This window comes from Danio aesculapii, chromosome 4, assembly GCF_903798145.1.
Source record: "Danio aesculapii chromosome 4, fDanAes4.1, whole genome shotgun sequence".
Classification (NCBI taxonomy): Eukaryota; Metazoa; Chordata; class Actinopteri; order Cypriniformes; family Danionidae; genus Danio; species Danio aesculapii.
Genome location: NC_079438.1, coordinates 16,586,222 through 16,602,970, shown reverse-complemented (window position 1 = coordinate 16,602,970; position 16,749 = coordinate 16,586,222). Strand labels below are relative to the sequence as shown.

At 39.4% G+C, this 16,749-nt stretch overlaps 1 protein-coding gene across 1 annotated transcript in view; it reads right to left on the bottom strand.

Moving 5' to 3' along the window:
- LOC130222033 (gastrula zinc finger protein XlCGF57.1-like) overlaps positions 1-16,749 on the bottom strand; it is a 171,434-nt gene that overhangs the window by 29,091 nt on the left and 125,594 nt on the right. The window lies entirely within an intron of this gene.

The window sequence follows — 16,749 nt, the reverse complement described above, 5'->3', positions numbered from 1 at the left end:
TCAACTGCATTACTGCTGCCGCTGCACTGATCCATCTTGAAATCTTACATTCCATTCCTCATGTAAAAAGAAAAAAATCGCAGATACTCTATTTAGGGTAAGAACTCAACGCCAAACTGGAGATGGCTATCTTTTTCCAGTCAAGCTCCATGCTTTCTGACTTAGAGGTGCTGTTTCTTTCCCTTCCATGTCACACTCAGTAGCAAACTGTCCCAATGCATGCTGAAGGTCCATGTCCTGTGAAGCCAAAACGCTGTTATATGGAAATGGAAGAGACAGTTCTAGCCTGCACCTAAAATTCTGTCAGTAAAAATTATTATATTTTTGAGATCAGCCTTAAAAGAAACACATTTACAAAATAAAATGAATAAATGGATAGATAGATAGACATTGTAGTGGTGGAAGGGGAAGTAGGATGGCTTGTTCAACTATAAACCAAGATGGAGCTCTCTCAGGAGGGATGGACCAGTGCACGAGATGTCTCAACCCTTTTTTTATCAACTGGCTGTTGTAGTGTACTCCTATGCAACCTAGGGTGCTTATTGTTCCAAAGAAATTGACTAAATCATCAAACTGTTTTAAATATTGTAAATAAAAATTTACATGGATATACTGAAGTAGAGAAGTAACTTTAGGAAGGACATTCATTTGGAGTATGATAGTTTGTAGAGCTGTGAACCTACATTGGTCTCACGGTTCAGTTCGGTTACAATTATCATGCAATTGATTTGGTTCAATTAGATATCACGGTGCATTGACAATGCTTTCCATACACAGTTTTATATTTACTTCATAGCAGCAATTCTTGTATTAAAATGTATGAATATATTTATATACTATTTGTAATACAATTTTGTCATTTAATAACAGTCAGATATATAAACTACCTTTAAATAACACGAGCATTTATAGCAATTAATTTAAACAAATATAAATATCCTGCTCGCTTTCTGATCCTTGTCTAGTTCTCTTACACCCCTTTGATTGGTCACACCCGCGATTGGCTCTTGCGCGCTGCACTCTTTACAGATGAGTAACACTGATAAGTGGCAGGCGGCAGCGGCGATCACAGCTGATCCATCATAGATACGGTGGAGAAAACTCTGCAGGCATGTGCTTGTGTCTGAATCCAGAAGTATCGCTGTAAAACAGCTGAGAGGAGAGAAAAAGTCACGCCAGCAGGTCAAATGGGCCACAGTGAGAGAGAAAGAAAGAAATGAAGTATTTTATTATCTCAGACGCAGTGAAATAGGGGCTTCTGCTGTGTCAGTGAAAGACTGATCCAGCACACAGGTAGTGAAATTGTGCACAGTTTCTGAGTTTTAATTAGATGGAGCGTTGTAAATACTCGCGCTCGCCTCCCTCGCCATAGCGCATATGAGATAAATTACGTCAGTACACAATAACCGGTTATGACCTGAACTGATACCGAATTGTCAGCGTCTGCATCGCGGTGCACCGAAGAAACAAGTAATTTTGACACCCCTAATAATTTGTTATTTTGACTACCTCAAAGCAGTGGTTCTCAATTCTGGTGCTTGTGCAAAATGAGTTGACAACCGTCCCAAATAAATGATATCTCTTATTACTAAATCTTAGAATCACATCTGAGAAACCACAAAAGCAGAGATTTGGCTTCTCTATAACTGCTTAAGATCAATTTGCACCAGATCATCAAGATTTAACATTTGTTTGAGTTTCTTTCGCCGACTGGCCTCGACGAAACATGGCGTTCCTGATTGGTTGGTGACTCGACTTAAGTGACAATCTTGGGATTCACTCGCATGTGAGTGGAAGTTGTCCTGGGTTACCAGGGTGACAGACTCTGCTGCGAGTCGATTTACAGAAGGTTTTTTTTGCAGTTTCGGTGTTGCATGGAAAGTTCTTTGCAACCTGATTGCATGACGGTGCAGTGTCCGAAAGCAAGGCAAGAGGAGGCAGAGAGCAGCAGCGAGCATGAGTGAGCAAAAGGTTTTGGAAAGTGATTTATAGCTTGTGCTCACTCCCAGATTGGAGGCTTCTTGAGGGGATGTAGGCCTTCAGCAGTAGGTGGAGGTAAAAGGGTGCAGTGCCAGTGATTTGAACTTGATACGAGCCTCGAGCGGTAACCAATGCAGAGAGATAAAGAGAGGAGTTACATGGGCTCTCATTGAAGACCAGGTGAGCTGCAGCGTTCTGGAGCATCTGTAGAGGATTAAGGGTGCAGGATGGGAGTCCAGCTAGAAGGGCACTGTCGAAGTCCAGCCTTGAAATGACAAGAATTTGCAGTAAAAGTTGTGCAGCATGATCTGTTAACCAGTTAAACTCTAGTGCTATTTTGGGATTTCCGCCTGGATTTTGCCTACCCAAATTTAAAAGATTCCCAAATCCACATGCAGAGGCAAATGCAAAAATTTGGTATAATTTTAAAGAAAACCCTTTGAATTTTCATAAAACACTATTGAAAGTGTTTAAAATAACTGTATATGTTGTCTGTGTTATAATAAACACCTAAAAAAGAGGCGCTTTTTGTATTTTTTTTATAAACTCAAATTTGAAAGTGTACCTTATAGGTTCTGTATGGTCTAGCTTGCTGTAATTAATTTTGGTGGTTCCTGCACATGTCTGTAATCATAGGAAAAAAGAAAAATGTCTCTACCATAATCTATGCAAAAGTTATTGTATTCCAACTGATGAGAAGTCAGGGACCGGTTATTATTTTTATATTTCACTATTCTTTTGTTTGATCAAACATAATTCACTGTGTTTGGACCACGTCAGACATATAAAAGGATTACTTATGCACATCACCTCAAAAACAGAAGAGAAATGGCCCTGAAGTGCACAGCATAAGGTAAGAGATGACAGCTGTCTGTGCTATCTGGGGCTGCTTATTGATCATAAATGTATTGTTTTCACTTCTGCACCATGGAAACACCGCGATTCATTCGACAACCGTTTGATATGAGAATAGAATTCAGTAAAAAGAATGCTAGAACCGTATGAACACCGGCAAGAGCTTTCATTTGAGCTATAACTTGTACATGTGTCATATATGAACCATATGAAAAATATGAAAATTAACCAATGTTCAATACCCAGCTCGGGTATCCAAAATACTGTGTATTTAAGTGTATATAACTTTTGTACAGTAGAGTAAAAACCAAAGTGATGCATATGTGCATAAAATATAGATTCTACACTTTCTAACAAAGCCAGTTAAGGGGTCTGGTGCAATGCTAGCCCTAAAAATCTTAAAGCGAAAGTCGATGACGTCACAGTACCGGGCCCGCAGAGTTTAACTGGTTAACAAGAGTCTGATTTTTCTGATGTTGAAAAGTGCAGATCTGCAGGATGGAGCTGTGTTAGCAATGTCCTCTTTGAAGGACAACTGATCATACAGAATCACCCTAAGATTTCTTACCGAACTACATGGGGTGGATGATCCCAGCTGGATTGAGAAATTGTGTTGAATGTGTGGAGTTGCAGGGAAGGTGATGTAAGCAGATGAGTAAGCAGTTGGTGATGTTTTTTCCAAGCCGATATCCCTCATGCAGTTTGATGTGAGTTAAAAATTTGGAAATAATTTAGTTGAAAACAGCCCTTTGAAGTGTTTTGGCAATAAACAGAAGGAGAGAGACTGATCTGTATTTTTCATCCAATGAGGTGTTGGGTGATGTTTTTTTGAACAGTGAGGTTACCCAGGCCTGTGTAACCCTGCAGGCCCTACACCACCCAACCCGCTCTAAGCTTGGATCGAACCGGCGACGTTCCGCATGGCAGTTGCTCTAACAAAAATGCTAAAAACCATGGCTCCTAGCATCTGTCACCAGAGCACCTTTAGAGGTCAGAGGAGTGAGGTTTACCTGCACAGCACTTCACTAGCTGGCCACCGTTTCACTTTAATATGTTATATAGGAGTATAATTGTTGTTGTTTTGAGGTTGTAAGCAGAATGGTCTCATACCTTATAACTAGCCAGTGTAGAATTTTCTTGTACTTTATTAGCACGAAAAAAAACTGCTGTTGTTGAGCTGATATAGCAGCTGCTAATCATTTTACTTCTTGATCTCGTTCAGCACCAGTGTAAGAGCTGAAGGCCTGATGTTTTGTTTCATAATGTCTTTTAATATTATATTCCGTCATTACTGCAACTGATTCCTGGCAAATTAAACAGACACAAATTCCGCTGACCTCTGTGAAGAAATATTCTTTGCCCCAACGTGACTGAAATTTCCTGCACTTACTGTTGATTTTTCTTTTTCTTGGTTGTGCCATGGCTTGCCAAAACATGATTATCAATTATGTTTCCTTCAGTTTGTTCGGTTCGTTTTACTTCATAACAGGAACTGCTGCCTAATTGAAGGCATTCCATAGCGACACCCGGTGGTTATTTATTGAATTACATCCCTTTTTGTAAAGCGGGCCAGATTCTATTAATATTTGTAAAAAGCCTCGCGGGCCACCACAAAACTGATTGCGGGCCGCAGATGGCCCGCGGGCCGTAATTTGGACACCCCTGGTCTAATAATTCTAAAACTCAAAATCAGATCCTAAAGACAAAGTTGAAATGCCAATAAATTAAGTCATAACGCCCAAAAGGATTTTAAAATCCTATAGGACAAAGTGAAAATCCAATTAAAAAATTCTGAATGTCCATTAGAATGTTACAATCCTATAGTACAAAGTGGAAATCCTATAAAAAAAATTCTGAATGCCCATTAGAATTTAGGAATCCTTTAAGATCCTGTAGGTGTCACGGATTGGCCAGGCTCTTCCACCAATTCCACACAGCGCCCATCATCACCTGAGTTTTAATCAAGCAAAGCTGCACCATATCACCTTGGCACACTATATAAACACACAACTTCACTTCACTCATGGTCCGGTCTCGTTCATACGAAGCGGACTCTGAGCTGATACTCTCTCAGTATTTGCTACCTTTATCTTGCCACTGAATATTTACCTTTACTCTGTTTGTTTCCAGTCTGTCCAGTGTTCCCAGCGTCCTGTCTAAGAGTGTGAGTGTGTGTGTCTTCAGTCTGTCTCCCCGCAAGTCATCTGGTGTGTGCATTCGGTCTTCCTCCTTGCTGTTCATCCATCCTGCTGAGGATAAGGACTGATAATCATCCCGGACTCTATTCACATGCCCCTTCTCATCCTTTAGTTGCTCCGCTGTTTAAATAAACATTTATACTTACCAACTCACTCCGTTTGCACTTCCCGATGCACCACCAGCACCGAGCACCTCTTCGTCACCCACCAACTCATCCAGTCCCATGGCCCGACCAGCGCCCTACTCTGGCGGGGCGGAGGAGTGCAACGGATTTTTATTACAATGCTCTCTTGTATTCACCATGCAACCTGCTTTATACCCCACAGATCGATCCAAAATCGCTTTTATCATATCGCTTCTCTCTGGATCTGCTCTCCGGTGGGCTGAGACCATTTGGCAACAAGCTGGACCGGTAACTCATTCCATTCAAGCTTTCACGGAATATTTCAAGGAGGTTTTTGGTCACTCTGATGAAGAGGTAGCAGCTGGAGAACAACTATACCATCTCAAACAAGGAACTATGTCCACACAGGACTATGCCCTTCGGTTCCGCACTCTGGCTGCTGCTAGTGGATGGAATGAGCGATCTCTCCTCACCACTTACCGGCTCGGCTTGGAACCAAAACTTCGTCTACAGCTAGCAGCCCTAGATGATACGATGGGTTTGGAGAAATTTATCCAACTTTCTCTTCGATGTTCGGATCGTTTGAAGATCTACCAGTATAACCCAGATCCAGTACCTCAAGCACTCCTCCGCCCCTCTGCGCCAGTAATCCCTCCAGAACCAGAACCCCTGATCATTGAATCTGGTCGACTCACGGCCGCCGAGCGACAGAGGAGGCTGACCCGGGGTCTGTGTATATACTGTGGTGCAGGAGGACATGTCAGACTGAACTGTCCACTCCGTCCCATAAGCTCCTCGGTGAGTGTGTTCAGTTCGAACATTGAAAAGATGCATCCTCTCACTACCAAAGTTCAGTTATCTACCCAATCTTTCTCTGTTTCAGCCACTGCCCTTATCGACTCCGGGTCAGCTGGAAATTTCATCTCGTATGCCCTCTGTCGCCAACTCCAGCTCCGCACCGAAGCCTCGATGCAAATCTACCAGATTCAACCCATAACCAACCATATCCAATCACAGGCCCGTGTTCATTGTAAATGTGAATTCGTCAGTCTCCACATTGGGCTGTTACATCAAGAGGAGATTCAATTCCTGGTTCTGGAGGGCGCCACCATGGATATCATACTAGGGCGCCCGTGGCTGGTGAAGCATGATCCCATCATCTCTTGGGGTACAGGAGAAATAAAGAAATGGGGTGAAGGCTGTACACCAACCTGTTTTCCTGATCTACCGTTACAGAATCGTAAACCCCTATCTGTTTGCGTCACGTCAGTCGAAAGCCCCATCGAGAAACGATCCGTTCAGATTCCTGAAGTCTACACCGCTTACAAGGACGTGTTTTGCCCCAAGAGAGCTTCCCAGCTACCTCCACATCGGCCATGGGACTGTGCCATAGACCTAGTTCCTGATGCTCCAATTCCCAGAGGTAGAATCTACCCGTTGTCACTTCCGGAGACTAAGGCCATGGAGGAGTATATTCAGGAGGCTCTGAGTCAGGGGTATATCCGTTCTTCCACGTCACCCGCAGCATCCAGCTTCTTCTTCGTTGCAAAGAAGGATGGAGGGCTGCGGCCGTGCATCGACTACAGAACTCTCAATAAAGGTACAGTCAAATTCCGATATCCCCTTCCTCTCGTCCCTGCAGCCCTAGAGCAACTTCGATCCGCCAAGATCTTCACTAAGTTGGACCTCCGCAGCGCGTATAATCTGGTAAGAATACGTGAGGGGGACGAGTGGAAAACGGCTTTTGTGACCCCTACTGGCCACTACGAATATTTAGTCATGCCCTATGGTCTGGTCAACGCCCCCTCCGTATTCCAGAACTTCATCCATGAAGTCCTCCGGGAGTTCCTCCATCACTTCGTCATTGTCTACATAGATGATATCTTGATTTACTCCCGGAGTGAGGCCGAACATCGCCAACACGTTGCGGAGGTCCTACGAACCCTCAGGCAACACCACTTATATCTCAAGGCTGAAAAATGCTCATTCCATCTATCCTCTGTTCAGTTCTTGGGATATATCATTGATGATCAAGGGGTTCGTATGGACGAGGGGAAGGTCACTTCTGTTGTCTCCTGGCCAGAACCCACAACCATCAAGGAACTTCAAAGATTTCTAGGATTTGCAAATTTCTATCGACGTTTTATTCACAATTACAGTATCGTCACCGCTCCACTCACCAACCTTCTCAAGAACAAACCCAAAAAACTATCCTGGCCTCCCGAGGCCGCCGCAGCCTTCCAAAACCTTAAGGAAGCCTTTACACAAGCTCCACTCCTGACTCACCCTGATCCAGACCTACCGTTCGTGGTAGAAGTAGATGCCTCCACCACTGGAGTGGGAGCCATCCTCTCTCAGTTCCGCGGTACTCCCAAGTTACTCCATCCATGTGCCTATTTCTCTCGGAAGCTTAGCCCGGCGGAGAGGAATTACGACATCGGGAATCGAGAACTTCTTGCCATCAAGCTCGCCCTGGAAGAGTGGCGACATTGGCTGGAGGGTGCCAAACACCCCTTCCAGGTAATCACAGATCATAAGAATTTGCAATACCTCAAAGATGCTAAACGACTCTGTCCTCGCCAGGCCCGCTGGTCACTGTTCTTCTCCAGATTCCATTTTTCCATAGCCTATCGACCAGGATCTAAAAATGTTCGAGCAGATGCACTATCCAGAATTTATGATCCTCAAATCACCATTGAAACCCCGGCCAAGATTCTCCCAGATCACATTGTTATCTGTCCCATCAAATGGTCTGCTCCTCCAGCCGTCGCCACTCCTGACACCATACCTCCGCCGGGCTGCCCCCCTAATCGGCAGTTTATCCCAGAAAATCAACGGGTAGTTCTCATCCATTCCACTCATACATCTCTGGGCACTGGGCATCCCGGGGCCAACAATACCCTCTCGCTGCTATCCCAACGCTTTTGGTGGCCGGATATGGCAAGGGATGTGAGACGGTACGTGCAAGGCTGTAGAGAATGTGCCAAGTCAAAGAGTCCTCGACATCTACCTGCAGGCAAACTCCTTCCCTTGCCCATCCCGAACCGCCCCTGGTCACACCTAGGAGTGGACTTCATGACAGACCTCCCATCATCTGAAGGTAATACCTGCATTTTAGTCATTGTCGATCGATTTTCCAAATTCTGCCGTCTGATTCCCTTGAAGGGTCTGCCCACAGCCCTAGAAACCGCCGAAAACCTATTCAACCATGTCTTCCGATGCTTTGGGTTACCTGAAGATATAGTCTCGGACCGAGGACCCCAGTTCATCTCCAGACTATGGAAAGCCCTCTTCAGACTCCTAGGTGTGACCGTCAGCCTCTCGTCTGGCTATCACCCACAGACCAACGGCCAGACAGAGAGGAAGCTTCAAGAAGTGGGGCGGTTCCTCAGGACCTTCTGTCACGGTCATCAGAACTCCTGGAGCCAGTTTCTGGGCTGGGCGGAATACGCCCAGAATTCCCTGCGGCAACCTACCACCGGACTTACGCCATTCCAGTGCATCCTGGGATTCCAACCTCCACTCTTTCCCTGGGATGGCGAACCTTCTGACGTCCCCGCAGTGGATTACTGGTTCCGGGAGAGCGAGAGGGTCTGGGACGATGCTCATCACCATCTCCAGAGGGCAGTTCGCAGAGCCAAGGAGGTGTCCGACAGGAGGAGGATTCCAGGTCCTATCTATGCTCCGGGACAGAAAGTTTGGCTCTCCACCAGAGACATCCGCTTGCGACTGCCCTCCCGAAAACTTAGTCCCAGATTTGTTGGTCCCTTTAACATCCTGGAACAGGTCAACCCCGTCACCTACAAACTACAATTACCACCTCAGTACAGGATCCATCCCACATTTCACGTTTCTCTTCTCAAACCCTATCACGAACCTTTGATTCCCTCCACAGAGCCTGGCCACGAAGAGGAACCTCCTCCCCCAATGATGCTGGAAGAAGGTTCCATTTATACCGTCAAGGATATTCTACGGTCCTGACGTCGTGGTGGTCAGCTTGAATACCTCGTGGATTGGGAGGGATATGGACCAGAGGAAAGATCGTGGGTCCCCAGATCTGACATTTTAGACCCCGCACTTATGGAAGAGTTCCATTCCAATCACCCCGAGTTCCCGGCACCTCGTGGACGAGGTAGACCACCACGGCGTCGGAGGGTTAGGCCCTCAGTAGCGGGCCCTGGAGAGGGGGGTAATGTCACGGATTGGCCAGGCTCTTCCACCAATTCCACACAGCGCCCATCATCACCTGAGTTTTAATCAAGCACAGCTGCACCCTATCACCTTGGCACACTATATAAACACACACCTTCACTTCACTCATGGTCCGGTCTCGTTCATACGAAGCGGACTCTGAGCTGATACTCTCTCAGTATTTGCTACCTTTATCTTGCCACTGAATATTTACCTTTACTCTGTTTGTTTCCAGTCTGTCCAGTGTTCCCAGCGTCCTGTCTAAGAGTGTGAGTGTGTGTGTCTTCAGTCTGTCTCCCCGCAAGTCATCTGGTGTGTGCATTCGGTCTTCCTCCTTGCTGTTCATCCATCCTGCTGAGGATAAGGACTGATAATCATCCCGGACTCTATTCACATGCCCCTTCTCATCCTTTAGTTGCTCCGCTGTTTAAATAAACATTTATACTTACCAACTCACTCCGTTTGTCCATCTGCTTCCGTAACAGTAGCGACCCTTTTCCCCCAAATTCTGAAGATTTTTTTCAACACATTTCTAAACATAGTAGTTTTAATAACTCATTTCTATTTTTTTTATCTTTGCTCTGATGACAGCACATAATATTCTACTAGATATTTTTCAAGTTACAAGTATTCAGATTAAAATGCGATTCAAAGGCTTAATTAGTGTAATTAGGCAAGTCATTGTATAACAGTAGTTTCTTCTGCAGACAATCAAAAATATATATTGCTTAAAGGGATAATAATATTGACCTTAAAATAGGTTTCAAAATATTAAACCTGCTTTTCTTCTAGCCAAAATATAACAAATAAGCCTTTCTCCAGAAGAAAAATATTATAGGAAATACTGTGAAAATTCCTTGCTCTGTAAAACATAATTTGTGAAATATTTATAAAAAAAGAAAATTCACAGAAGGGCAAATTATTTTGACTTCAACTGATAATCGTTTTGAATAATCGTGATTACAATTATGACCAAAATAATCGTGATTATGATTGTTCCCAAAATCGAGCAGCCCTACAAGGTAGTCAGTCAACATCAAACTGATTTGCATTTTGACGTGTTTTTAATATGTCACGTTGACATCACTGTAATATAATACAGCACATAATCATTGTACTACATTGTACATACCATTTGTAATCTAAATACACACTGCAAATATACATTTATAAATGTATGATATACATACCTCCATATCTATTTGTAATTCCTGTTTATAGCAAATAACAACCTGAATATTATGTTCATATCTATTTGCTAATCCCTGATTATTAATATCAAACTGTACAGTATGTTCATCTATTTGTAAATATCTGATTCTAGTTAATACGAGTTGTATATTATGTTCATAGTTCCTCCATCTGTTAATATTACCAAAGCTTTCTATAATTGCACTTATACCTATATCCCGCACTTGCTGCTATTGCACACCTGGTTAGACCTAAACTGCATTTCGTGTAATGACAATAAAGTTGACTCTATCTAATCTAATCTAATGTCATGTTGACATCAAGTTGTTTGCTGTATATGACTGTAGATGTTTACCAGTTCCCAACATTTGTCAAAATATCTTCTTTTGTGTTCAAATTAATGCATAAATGCTTGGAACCACTTGATTGTGATTAAAAAGTAAATGTAAATGTTTGAGTGAACTACCCCTTAATGTCGCTTCATGTTTTCTCAAGTATTCTCAAATGTTTTCTCAAATACCCTCCCCCAATACGAGCACTCTCCTTATTCCCATATTTGATGTTTTCCAGAATATATTTTTACTGACAGCTGTGTGCGAGCAACAGCAGAGATATGTGTTGATGAAGACGTTGAATTCTTTCATCTGTGTTGTGTTCACGCACGATTACCCGTTCCCGCTCTCCACAGGGTCTGAGTTCTCATTAATGATTCCTTCGTTCAGATCAGGGCAGCAGCCTCTGCATCTGCGCTAATTAGCAGCTCCTGATCCCTTCTAGAGATATTGTATCTTTGGTTGTGTAAAGCTAGGAATTCCTAATAAGAACAAGAAGAACGCTTGAGAGAAACATCAGTCCAACATCATTAAGCTGTTTTTAATTTGTGAATTTCCACCATGCATAGACACAACACACGTTTTTGCATGCGTGTGTAGGGATGTATAATAAATTAAAGTGAAATCTAAACATGGCTAATGAGGTAGGGCTGAACAATATATTGTTTGAGCATTGATATCGCAGTTTGTGTATCTTTAATAGTCACATCACAGGATTAAATTTCTTTTTAAAAAAGATTAGAGGATATAGATATTATTAAATATTATTATTTTTTTTAATTATTCACACAATGATGACTATGTTTTTTTACATTTGATTGTTAATTTCTGTACTGTTAGACTGCAGAAAACCATAAGCACTGTTTATTTGTTTATTTTTGCTGATTAATTATAATTTATGCAGATGCACTGGATTAAAAAAGACAAAACATCTTTATTAATTAAATCTTTCCAATTTATCTAGTGAAATTTTATACATATCACAATATAATTGCAGCAGAACAAAATATTGCAATGTCATATTTTTCATTTGCATGTGAGCAGCTCAACATCCAATGCTTGCAGGGTCTGGGAGTGAAGATAGCAAGCTCCATTTATATGTACAGTTGAAGTCAGAATTATTCGCCCCCCTTTGAATTTTTTTTCCTTTTTAAAATTTTTCCCAAATGATGTTTAACAGAGCAAGGAAATTTTCACAGTATGTCTGATAATTTTTTTTCTTCTGGAGAAAGTTTTATTTGTTTTATTTCAGCTAGAATAAAAGCAGTTTTTAATTTTTTAAATGTCATTTTAAGGTCAAAATTATTAGCCACTTTAAGCTTTTTTCCCCGATAGTCTACAGAACAAACCATCATTATACAATAACTTGCCTAATTACCCTAACCTGCCTAGTTATCCTAATTAACTTAGTTAAGCCTTTAAATGTCACTTTAAGCTGTATAGAAGGGTCTTGAAAAATAGCTAGTAACATTTTATTTACTGTCATCATGGCAAAGATAAAATAAATGTTTTTAGAAATGAGTTACTAAAACTATTATGTTTAGAAATGTGTTGAAAAAGATCTTCTCTCTATATTATATAAAATGAGGAAAATAAGTATTGAACACATGTTTTTTCTCAGAAAATTCCTAAAGGTGCCACTGAATTTTCATAAATTTTTTGTATGTTGGTAACAACCAAAGAAATCCATTTATGCAAGCAAATCTAATTAGTTTACAAATTAAGTTATATGTAATAAAATTGAAATGACGTATGGAAAAAGTATTGAACACATGAAGAAAGGGAGGTGTAAAAAGGCAGTGAAAGCCCAGACAGCAACTGAAATCTCTCAGTAGTTCTTCAGCAACCCTCTGCCCTTCAGTCCAACGTCTACATTAGCAGGATTATTTATTTAATTATTTTTTATAATCAAACTTATCTATGGATTAATTTTATTCCAAAAATAATAATAAATATATAAGTATTACGTAAACATTATGTTCCATGAAGACATTTAGTAAATTCCCTACTGTATTCTTTCAAAACTTGATCTTTAATTAGCATTATGCATTGCTGTTTACAATTTTCTTATTATGTTATAGCCACATTGCCGTTTTAGATATTATTAGTGCTTGGCAAAAATTTATCGCAATTAATAACATCCAAAATAAAAGTGTGTTTTGACATAATATATGTGTGCGTACTGTTTATAACTGATTTATTTTATCTTTGCCATGATCACTGTAAATATAATTTTACTAGATATTTTTCAAGATACTATTCAGCTTAAAGTGACATTAAAGGCTTAACTAGTTTAATTAGGTTAATTAGGCAATTTAGGGTAATTAGGCAAGTTATTGTTTAACGATGGTTTATTCTGTACACAATCGGAAATATTGCTTAAGGGGGCTAATAATATTAACCTTAAATTGGTTTAAAAAAAAATGAAAACTGCTTTCATTCTAGCCAAAATAAAACAAAACAGACTTTCTCCAGAAGAAAAAATATTATAGGAAATACTGTGAAACATTTTTTTTCTTTTAAACATAATTTGGGAAATATTAAAAAGGAAAACAAATTCACAGGAGGGCTAATAATTTTTACTTCAATTATATGTGTGTGTATAACATATGCATAATAAATATATAATACACACACATATTATGTCAAAAAAGACTTTTATTTTGGATGCGAGTAATTGCTATTACATTACATTTACATCAAAACCAGCACAATTCTGACCACAGCCTCCACCCAGTCTTGCCTACCAACAATCTGTGAAACACATCTTAGAGACTCATTGAACCCATCAAGCAACTGTTATTGAACGTTTACACAACCATGACAACCCTAGCTTTCAAAACCTCCCTTTAGATACATGCCATTAAGACTAACCTTCTTCTAACAACCAACGTAATTTATCACCACACAGCCTCTCGACACAGTCAAGTGGGGGGGATTTAGCAATTCCAACCAGACAATATCGTTCACAGTGAGAAACAGAGGACGAGTGAACAGCGCCTCAATGATTCTATGAGGATTAATATAGCATTAGGGAAGCGGCACACTTGGCAATGTCATTAAAAACGCAGAATAGAAGCATATTTTTGGATATTATGAACATGGAAATAGAGGGAAAATGCAAAAGAAAAAGGGAAAATATGGATACTAGAGGAAAAATAAGGAGGCTCAAGGAGACAATCGCATCCCATCATCCATCTCTACAGCCCTAAAGATGCTGACATTTCAGTGGAGTCTCAGTTACTGCAACACAACCGTTCTGAGATGTTTCTGCTCCATTTCAGACATCACTCGGTTATGATGCCAACATTCCCATCTTTCTGCCCTGTAGGGAGAATTTTAGCTGCTCAGGTGATCTGAAAAGCAGCTTCTGTCCTTATACACTGCCCTAAAGACACAAATGACTATGGTTCACCCTGTAAATTCCTCTTGAGATTTTCTTTCTGCAACACTATGAACTATAATGAAGCTTGAAAGAATGTAAAGCCTTTATTGTAATAACTACATTTGTAAAAGAAAAAATTCAATTCCTTAATATGTTTTCATACTATAATAATAATAATAATAATAATATAATAATAATAACAATAATAATAATAATAATAATAATAATAACAATAACAATAATAATAATAATAATAAAATAATAATAACAATAACAACAACAACAACAATAATAATAATAACATAACAACAACAATAATAATAATAAAATAATAATAATATAATAATAATAATAATAATAATAATAATAATAAAATAATAATAATAACAATAACAACAACACACAACAAAAAAAAAAAATAATAATAATAATAATAACAATAATACAAATAATAATAATAATACAAATAACAACAACAACAACAACAACAACAACAACATAATACAAATAATTTTAATAATATAAATAATAATACAAATAATAATAATAACAATAAAACAACAACAACAACAACAATAATAATAATAATATAATAACAACAACAACAATAATAATAATAATAACAATAACAACAACAACAACAACAATAATAATAATAATAATAATAATAATAATAATAATAATAATAATAATAAATTAAAGAAATGCAAAAGCAAAATAAGGAGAGGATATCAATTTTTAAATGATACATTGTAAAACAGTGAAAATCACCAAATGAAATAAGTTATTTAATTTATTATTTAACTTTTTATTGAAGATACTTTGACTGATAGTTTGATTTTAAGTTTACAGTACTCAACCCATTTTATTTTAAAACAGTTTGAGTTAATTTATTGGGTTTTACAGTGTAACTTTATGGATAAACATTTGTTTTATATAACATAAAAACACAGTGATGTGGCTGTATATTTGCACTGCATAGTAAAATGCAGCACAGCAGTGCTGATATACAGCCATGACACAGTGTTATGAGTGTGATTTTGGATTTATACAACAGTTTGAAAGCCTAATTATGTAAATAAAAAATTAACTCAACCACAGGGGGTCTCATAAATCCTTTTGTGTGAGGAACTGCTTTCTTCTGCCACAGGTTCACATCTGCAGCTAACGTTAACCATCTAAACTTCAGAAGCCACTGTTAATTCAAAAATGTTACTTTAAAACAATTAACTATTGCCTCATGTAGAGTTCTATCTGTATTTTTCTGCATCCAGGCATTTACTGGGATTACCTGATAAAAATAAAAGCAAAGCAAACCCTACTAGATTAGTACAGTGTAAATACAAAAGAGAGATAAATTAGAGTGTGATTTACCTTTTCTGTAATGTTTTTGTTTAGCAGTCACCAGGGGCACCCTAGTGTATATATATATATATATATAATATATATATATATATATATATATATATATATATATATATATATATATATATATATATATATATATATATATATATATAATAAATTTTTGTTGTTTTCTGGAGTGATACAGGAGTGATATGCTAAGATCGTTTAAGAAAATCATTCATTCATTCATTCATTTTCTTTTCAGCTTAGTCCCTTTATTAATCTGTGGTTGCCTCAGCAGAATGAACCGCCAACTTATCCAGCACATGTTTTACGCAGCAGATGCCCTTCCAGCTGCAACCCATCTCTGGGAAACATCCATACACACTCATACACTATGGACAATTTAGCCTACCCAATTCAACTGTACCGCATGTCTTTGGACTATGGGGGAAAGCGGAGCACCAGGAGGAAACCCACGCGAACGCAGGGAGAACATGCAAACTCCACACAGAAACGCCAACTGACCCAGCTGAGGCCGAGACCTTCTTGCTGTGAGGCGACAGGACTACCTACTGCGTCGCCCAGCATTTACGAAATCTTTGCATAAATATTAATTTCATTTGAATGAAATTTTATAGACAAATCAATAAAATACAAAAAGGATGTTTTATAGAATTATCTGTTGTCTTAGACTTGACACATGGCAGAGAATTAGGTTTATTAAGTCTTACCTCCCTGACTCGTCGTCCCTTCTTTTTGCTTCTAACAAAAAAAAATCTATCAGGAGGGATGTTTAGTAAGATCACCATCATATTGTTTAAACTTTAGTTTTGTTGACTTGCAAAACAAAAAAGGCTGTTACGCTGGTCTTACAACGCATGAGCCTGCTTTTTTTTGGCGCGCATGTTAACTACCGGAACTCACACCGGCAGACGAGCAGCATATGCTAGAGGTGCGCGGGTTCTCTGAGCTCACGCGGAGATGCGTCAGTTTGCTTTTTTGATTAAACACATTGCTTTCACACACGTTGGTTCGGTTGCACATAGAGAATAACATCTTTATTTGGAATTACCACTTTAATAAATACATTTCCATATAAAGTAAATCATATCTCAATGCATTTACTTGGGCACTGGAGGTTT